Genomic DNA, 8,999 nt, shown 5'->3' with positions numbered 1-8,999 from the left:
AGCGCCCGGCAAGCGGCTGCCGCGACGTCTCCGCTACCTCGGGGAGGGGGCGTGAGGCAAACCCCTCGATTCCGTCTTGCTTTCTCCAAGCTGCTCTCTCTTCCCTCCGGAATCAAAGACCAAACCCAGGGGCCTCCACCCCACCCCTCCACATCTCCCCCTGCCGGCACATCCCGGATCTTTCCAGCGCGGCTGCGGAGTGGCAGGTAGCGGTGTCCCAGAACCCCAGCCCCCGGCTCCCGCTCTGCTGGCGCCTCTCGCACGTACACCTCCACCCCTAAGGCCTGCACAAAGAGCCTTTCACGCTGCCAGCGCCACCCTCCGCGCCGCCCTCCAGACCGGCTGCATTGCTTTTGCCCACCCGCGGCACCAGCGCATTGCCGCTTGGTGAGTGTGCCAGCCTTCGCCGGGGCAGGGCGGCAGTGAACGTGTGCAGGTTTTTCCTGCTCTGCGCTTCGGCACAGGCACAGGTGCGGTCCCTTGTCCCCCCTTCTACCGCTTTCTCTAGCTGTCCACCAGCGGCCACAAAATGCATTCCTTCCTTTGCATAAATGATCTTTGAGTGTCTTCCTAGTATGTCTAAACTGGGGGAGGGGGGCAGTAGTGGTCCTCTGGATTTTCGCTGAAATAAGGAATCCAAAGACCTTTCCTGTCCATCTAAATGTGGCTTGAGTTTGCAGCTTAAGAAAACCCAGGATAACGATTTGGGAATTACAAAATAACGATTTGGGGAGAGAGGGTTGAGAGAGACATCTAAGACACAGGTGAGGAAGTGTGTTATTAAGAACAAGCCCACGCAATGTTCAAGGAAAGAATCACTTGGGTAAGAGTAGAATGTATGCAGGGCGAGAGGGAAGGGACTAGCTGATCTTCCAAAGTTGAAAATGAGCATCACAGGTATTCAGCAGTAGCTACTGTTCTGTGCAAGGCCTGGGGCGAGCGGGCTGCTTCTCTTTGTCCAGGCAAATAAATATTCAAGTGTCTTGACCTAGGTATTTCACTTTTTGCCTCCTTAGGAGTTTCTCCGACCCTCTCTAGCTTTCCTTCACCTTCTGCTCTTGGTCTAACGCTAGAGGCAGCATAGGGCAGGGTAAACAGGGAGGAGTGGGAATCTAGTGAGGAGGGTCCAGGAAGAACTTTCTGAATAGTAGTCTTAGGCAACTGATGTCTTTGGACCTTGGGTCACTATCAAAATGGGTGTGTTAGGGGCAATGGCCGGGTTCCTTCTGGTTCTGAAATCCTATGACGAGAGACGTCTCTTCGCACCCTCTCTGTAGGTTCCCTTTTCCCCTTTGAAGCGTTTACCCACCTTGCTTTATCTTCTCCAAATGCCAATCAAATTGAGAAAAAAAAAATACTGGGGATGTGTCACGGTAAACGTAAGATACACTGAAAAATGCTCTTTTTGCTATTGAGAATTAAAAAAATAATAACCCTCAGCTCCTGGTCCACAGAAACAAGGAATTTTAATGTCCTCACTTGCTTGCCTTTGAAAAGCCACTCCAGCAATCAGCAGAGCAGCAGAGCAGAGCTTTAATTTAGAACGTAAAGGCAAGTCTCCTGTGTTTTTCTTTTTCCTTCCACCAACACAAAGACAAGCTGCCACATAAAATAATGATGAACAAGAGTTCAAAGCAAGACCAGAGAGCCAGCCCAGAGGACGTTTTCTAATGCAGCCCCAGTCCTTCAACACTCCCCTGCTAAAGCTGGCTTTGGACAGCACATAAATAGTAGGCAGAAGCTGCCAGAATCCCCTTCCCCACCCCCTTCCCATAAATATTGGTCAGTGGAATTTGTATTGTCAATCATCATGTAAATGCATTCATCAAATGTTGTCAGTCTTCATGTAAATGCATTCATCAAATCAATACACTAAATTTTTCCTTAGCCTCATACTTTCCAGAATTTTCAATTCACTATTCACTTTGGAATCTTTAGCCTTAGTTCTCCCTCTGGACAACCTTGACTGTTTTGTGTGGAATCTTTTCTGAAACCAAGACAAAAAAAGGTGAAATTTCATAATGAAGTGCTAATTTTCAAACTACAAATCTCTTGCTTCTTCAGTTTTATCAAAAGAATTTTAGAATTGCTTAGCTTTCATAGCAATGCACACTTAAAAAGTTATATATTAAAGAGAATTCTTAAGTACACTTTCATTGGGGAATATAAGTTATTGTTTAAACAATAGTGGTGGAGAAACATTTTTAGCTTTTTTAAATTCTGTTGCTTTCACTTGTATCAATCACACCCACCCTCATAACTGTCCCATTCATATATGCTAAAAACAGTTATATTTCTTATTAGACACTGTATGTTCCACTAGTAAAAGAACATGGCTTATTTTTTCCTCCCAAAATTCTTTATCTTGCTCAATGCTCCATAATTTTTTTCTCTTATTTCATTTTAATCTTTCTTTTTTTTCTCATACCAACCAAAATAAACCAAAGACGGGAATAGAAAAGGGACAAAAAAGTCACCTTCATTGTTTGACTTAGCATTTCTCTACTGACTGTAAAGAAACTTTCTAATGATTCAATGTGTATTTGCACCATCCTCTGAATTTCCACTTAAACGTGATAGAACTTCAGCTTTTAAAATGTTCGGTTAATGTATACATTCAACTCTCCAGTTGTCAAGGTCATAGTTTGCTTACTTTTGATATTTCTAAGTTTTTCCTTTTGCAAATTGGAAGAGTCATCTCAATGATCAAGCACCAAATGAATCCATTTTTCAGTATTTGTTTTCCTTTTTATTGCATGTGTTGTACTTCTTTTCTAGTTTCAGGTTAATGCTCAATTTAATATCCTTTATTTACTCATAATGTTTGAGAATTATTATTATTGCTAATAAATTACACTATTTTAAATGTTAGTAGCACCAATAATAAGATTGGTAAGGAATAGAACATATATAAAATAATGCTGGAAGAAAATGCTGTTACACTTTCTACATGTGATTAATTTAGTTAAATGTTATTGAAGTTCATCAAGATCTTTTTTATTTTACAGGATCAGTGTTTAAATTGAGTGAAAACATAAAGGATCTAAGACCTACTTCTATCTGTAAAAGGGTGAGAATTTGCTTTGCTTTTTTCCCTCTATACAAAGATGTAAGACAGCTGTCTTGAACCATCAGCTCATGTGATGGTTGAAGTAAAGAATTCTGGTAAATTGTAAATTTTAAAATGAAACCCCTGGACACATAGCTAATGAACAAAGAAAAATTTTTTTTAAATCCTTCAGAAGATGAAAACTATTACATTCTATCAGCAAAGAAAGCCTGATTTTTTAGAGAAACCCTGCAATTCTAAAGTATTCCTACATACATATACAATAAAGTAGATAAATGAATGTGTATTAAATTAATAAATATTCCTGAAAACATATGTGATAAAAAGAAAGTAGACAATAATCTCCTTGACGTTCTAGGGAAAAAGCTACAATTTTTTGTGGGCTTGCTATTAGAAAAGCTCTTGTCATGAATCGTTTAGCCATCCAGTACAGTGTAAGATAGTAGAACATGGAACAGCAGGGACTGACCTTTTCCCTACTGTATTTGTAGATTTTTTTCAGTTGTAGTCATTAAAGACACCCACACACACACAAATTTTCTAGATCTTGTAATATGTCTTTAACATTAAAAAAAATTTTTATACAATTTTAAAGGTTATTTTCCACTTACAGTTATTACAAAATCTTGGCTATATTTCTCATCTTGTACAATATATCCTTGAGCCTGTCTTATACCCAATAATTTGTACATCCCACTCCCCCACCCCATATTGCCACTCCTCCCTTCCCCACTGGTAACCACTAGTTTGTTCTCTATATCTGTGAGTCTGCTTCTTTTTTGTTCTATATAACATTTGTCTTTCTTTGACTTATTTCACTTAGCATAATGCCCTCCAAGTCCATCTATGTTGCTGCAAATAGCAAAACTGTTTTCTTGTTTATGGCTGAGTAGTATTCCACTGTATGTATATACCACCTCTTCTTTATCCATTCGTTTATTGATGGACACTTATGTTGCTTCCATATCTTGGCTATTGTAAATAATGCCACTATAAGCATAGGGGTGCATGTATCTTTTTGAATTCGTGTTTTTGTTTGTTTTTTGGATCTGTACTCAGCAGTGGAATTGCTGAGTCATATGGTAGTTCTATTTTTAGTTTTTTGAGAAACCTCCATACTGTTTTCCACAGTGGCTGCACTAATTTACATTCCCACCAACAGTGTACGAGAATTCCCTTTTCTCCACACCCTTGCCAACATTTGTTATTTGTGTTCTTTTTGATGATAGCCATTCTGTCAGGTGTGAAGTGATATCTCATTGTGGTTTTGATTTGCATTTCTCTGATGATTAGTGACGTTGAGCATCTTTTCATGTGCCTATTGGCCATCTGCGTTTCCTCTTTGGAAAAATGTCTATTCGGTTCTGCCCATTTTTAATCAGGTTGTTTGTTTTGTTTTGTTTTTTGATGTTGAGTTGTATGAGCTGTTTATATATGTTGGATATTAACCCCTTATCAGTCATATCATTTGCAAATATTTTCTCCCATTCAGTAGGTTGTCTTTTCATTTTGTTGATTGTTTCCTTTGCTGTGCAAAAGTTTTTAGGTTTAATTAGGTCCCATTTGTTTATTGTACTATAAATCTTAAGAGGCAAAATATATATCCCCCAAATATTCACTTTCTTTTACATTACATTTGCTCTATAAAAGATAAACTTCAAGAAGCTGGAAAAGAACCTTTTAAGAGAGGTAAAAAATTGTAAAGTTACTCTTCTGTGAACCAATTTAGACCTACCATGGTAATTCATAACTTCTTTTAGAGATGAAGTCTCTATTCCCACACTCACCTGTATACAGAGTGGCAAGAACATTATAAAAATATGACAGAATGGAATATGCCAAAATCCTTAAAATGTCATGAAATCTATGACATTTGGGAAATTGGATAACCTCAATTCTAATAGCCAATATTACCAATTAAGAGTTTAAATAATAAAAAAACTAAGTGTGTTCTAATATATGAATGTTATGTTTATACCTACCAATATCAGAGAAAATTTCAAGGAGATATATTTTAATTCAACTTAATAAATTGAAAAAATAATGGGACCAAATGTGTTCAAATAATCACAAATACAAAAATAATAAGTATTTTCCTTTTTCTTCTTTTTTTCTCATATTTCATCATGCCATCCTTTCAAGTTGTCTAAGCCACACAAAGAGACTCAGGCAGTGTTTGTGCCAGAAGTAAGGTTAGATTGGAGCCTGAGAATGAACCCAGGGATGAAAACAGTGCATGTTCATCAGATGTTTTAGTGAAATAAATCTGGCTGAATTCAGGAGTGGGGCTTATTTCACAAGAGTAGGAAAGGATTCTCAGAGGTCAGGCTCTTGCTGTTGAGTTGTTAATGTGCTCTTCAGCTGTCCCAGCTGGGACTGTCGATCAACTAAGAATGTGAGGAATGCATGACTGGTGCAGGGATCTATGTGAAATAGATGAAGTTTCCCTTTCCCCTGCCCCCTGGTAGGGGTGCCACAAGGGAGATGGGGGATATACCCCCCCCTCCAGACCCCCCAGTAAACAATCAGCATCCAGGATACGTACTCCTTGTTACAGAAAGGATCATGCACAAATATAATTCCTTTCTTTTAATCCTTCGATTAAGCAAATGATTTTTGAGCACCCCAGTGAGCCTGGCAATCCTCTAGATCCCGGGGATACTGCTGAAAATAATTCAGACAAGGCTCTGAAGAATGTACATTCGGATGGTGGGAAAATAAACAGGTAAACAAATCAATAAACAAAATAACTTTAATAATGCTATAGAGTTTAAGGAACAGGGTGCATGTTAGCAACAAGGGTGAGAAGGAGTCACCATTAATGGAAAGGGCTTTCTGAGATATCATGGAAAGGCCTGTAATAATATGGGGGAAAGGGTTCTAGGCAGAGGTCAGGGTCTCAAGGTATGAACAATCTTTCAGTGTTCAAGGAATGGAAAAAACTATGGCAAAAAGTATTTTACCTGGGAGAATTTTTAGCAATCTAAGGCAGACTTCTTTGGCACTTGAATGAGGGAGATTTCTTGGTTGTTCCCAAACCTCAGGAAGGTAAGAAACAGAAGAAGCATTTATTTAATTACTATTAGGAGTGACACCTTGTGTCTGACTCCGACGTAGGTGGGACTGGTTGGGCTCTAAGTGCACTCTCATAACCTCTCTCTGAAGCACAGATTGTTCTCATTTTGTAGATGAGGAAATTCAGATCAAAAGATTGAAAAACCTGCCCAAAGATACATAATAAGTGGGTGGTACAGGATTTGAACCAAGTTTTTCTGATTCTAAAGTACAGTTTTTTTCCATTAGACTTCATCGCTCTATGTTATTTATGGACAGTCCTGGCGTTAGAATGCACAGAGATTCATCATAAAGTTTTTGCGCCCCTGACGAATAAAATGAGTGTAATTAATAGGAGAATTAAAAGGTGAACTAATTGGGAAAAAACATTAAGAATTACTTTTAGAAATTTAAAATTAAAAATGTAGTCCTCTTCTAGCCCAATCAAGAATCTCTCCTCAGTAGTGCAGAGAGCCAAAGATTTTCTCAACTCATACTCTGCCGCTCTATATAGCTTTTGTCAAGACTTGAATGAACTTTCTTCACTTGATTAAATGTCCAGTAGCCTATGGCTTGATCACAGGAGTACAGGTTTGACGCACACTCTTTCAATGGGATGCCTATACGTTTCTAGGGAATTCACAAGCAGAATTATCTTATGGATATAATCGTGCCTGTTTCACAACGTAGCTCGTGCCATTTCCTTAGTAAGGGCTGTGCGACTATGGAAATGCATGAGTGGTGTCCATGGTGCCAGGTACACAATAATATTAGTGGTTTCCTACAAAATCCAGAGCCTGGAAGGAACACGAGAGGTAATTATGTGGAAAAAGTCTGATATAATCACATTGGAAAATAATCCGAGTTATCAATGCACAACTTCATTACTGTACTCATTATTACTTTTAACAGAGAGCTAGTACTGTTTTATCCACTGTTCATTCATTCAGTCAGTTGGTTATTGAGCCAATCATTGTTTCCATAAACATTTACTGAACTACCTACTATGTGCCCGTACTCTTCTAGGCACTAGAGATATATCGGTGAAAGAAAAAAGAGTTAAGAACTGAGAAATATATCAATGAATGAATCATAAAAATCCTCCCACCTAGAAGGAGAGACAGAAAATAAACATAAACATGAGGACGTTGTAGAGTATATTAAAAGTAGTAACATGCTCTGGGAAAAACAGAACATGATAGCGAGATATGGAATGCTGGTTTTTATGTATAGTTTTTAAAAGGGTGGTTAAGGTGGGCTTGGCTGAGAAAGTGACATTTGAGCAAAGACTTGGAGGAGTTGATTGAGTGACCCACGCAACTATCTGAAGGGAGTTCAAGGCAGAAGCAACAGCCAGTGCAAAGATTCTTAGGCAGGAGCATACCTGGCATTTTTGAGAACGAGAAGAGAGGCCAGTTTTGTCAGAATGGAGTGAGCAAGGGAGAGTTATGAGTTTAGATACATTAAGCGGCCCCAGATCACAGAGAACTTCAAGACAATTGTAAGGAGTCTAACTGAATTTGGGAACCCTAAGAGAATTCTGAGCAGATGAACGACTTGATTTGAATTTTAGGAGTTCACTCCTGTAGTTTTGCTGAGAATTTACTATGACCAGGCAAAGGTGGAAGCTGGGAGTCCATTGGGATGGTTATTTCAATAATCTGTGTAAGAGACGATAGCAGGTCAGACCAATAGTGGTAGCAAAGGAATTGCTTAGAAGTGGCTTGATTCTGGATATATTTGGATGTTTGAATCAAAAGGCTTTCTTGATAGATCAGATGGAGATGTTAGGGAGTAGTCAAGGATCCCTCTAAAGCTTTTGGCCTGAGGCACCATCAAGATAGAATGCCATCAACTGAGCTGAGTTGGAACAGGTTGGAAAGACAAAATGCACCAGTTAAGGAGATGATTTTATTCAGTCTGTTGCAGTAAGGAGAAAGTTCATTAATGAGGACCATCTCAAAAACAAGGAAGGGGCCTTGAGGGAGAGGCAGGTACAAAATGGAGTCATCAGGTCATCTTATGGGAGTCATGAGGAAGGATGGAGAGGGATCTTTCTCATCTGATTCATTTGAGGAAGAGTGGAGGTGAGTTATCTTGATATATTTGAGGGCAGGGTGGTGCTTCATGGTTAGCCATTTCTTCGAACACAAGAGAGTGGGAGCAGAGGGCTCAGGTAAAGTTAAATATTGTCTGTGAGGAAAAGTAAGAGTTTAGTTTTGGACTTATTAGGTTTAAGATTTCTGTTAGATTTCCTGGTGAAAATCTCTTCAATATTTCCTTGCCTGACATCAAGATGTTTGCTGTATCCAGCCCTGAATTCTCACACTGCATGTAAAAACATGTAATTTGAATAATCAATTTTATTTCATTTCAGTAAACAGATGAAGTCTCTGAATTATTTTTTTATTGTATAAGTATTTTTGTTTTTGTTTTTTGCGGCACATGGGCCTCTCATTGTTGTGGCCTCTCCCGTTGCGGAGCACAGGCTCCGGACGCGCAGGCTCAGCGGCCATGGCCCACGGGCCCAGCCGCTCCGCGGCATGTGGGATCTTCCCGGACCGGGACACGAACCTGTGTCCCCTGCATCGGCAGGCGGACTCTCAACCACTGTGCCACCAGGGAAGCCCAGTATTTTTGTTTTTAACAGCCTTCATATTACTAAAATTATTTTAATGAAATTGGAACCAAATTTTCCTTTATCTGACACTTCAGATATTCCACATCTCAGTGACGGGATCCATGGATCACGAAAGACTGTAGGGTACTGGTCATGATTGATTTCATATTCACACCTACTTATGTGTATCATATGTTCTTTCCCCTGTAGGTCCAGTAAATTAGAAAAAACATACCTATCTTTAGTAAATTTGCC

At 39.4% G+C, this 8,999-nt stretch overlaps 1 long non-coding RNA gene across 1 annotated transcript in view; it reads left to right on the top strand.

The window, feature by feature from the left end:
• The window catches only part of LOC137221524 (uncharacterized), a 28,555-nt gene that overhangs the window by 1,337 nt on the left and 18,219 nt on the right, over positions 1 to 8,999 (top strand). Inside the window, exon 2 of the long non-coding RNA XR_010942051.1 lies at positions 3,009 to 3,070. This is a non-coding gene — a long non-coding RNA (uncharacterized lncRNA). The remainder of the gene's footprint in view (positions 1 to 3,008; positions 3,071 to 8,999) is intronic.

This window comes from Pseudorca crassidens, chromosome 3 (assembly GCF_039906515.1).
Source record: "Pseudorca crassidens isolate mPseCra1 chromosome 3, mPseCra1.hap1, whole genome shotgun sequence".
Classification (NCBI taxonomy): Eukaryota; Metazoa; Chordata; class Mammalia; order Artiodactyla; family Delphinidae; genus Pseudorca; species Pseudorca crassidens.
The sequence above is the reverse complement of the archived record's forward strand: the minus strand, read 5'-3'. Positions and strand labels throughout refer to the sequence as shown.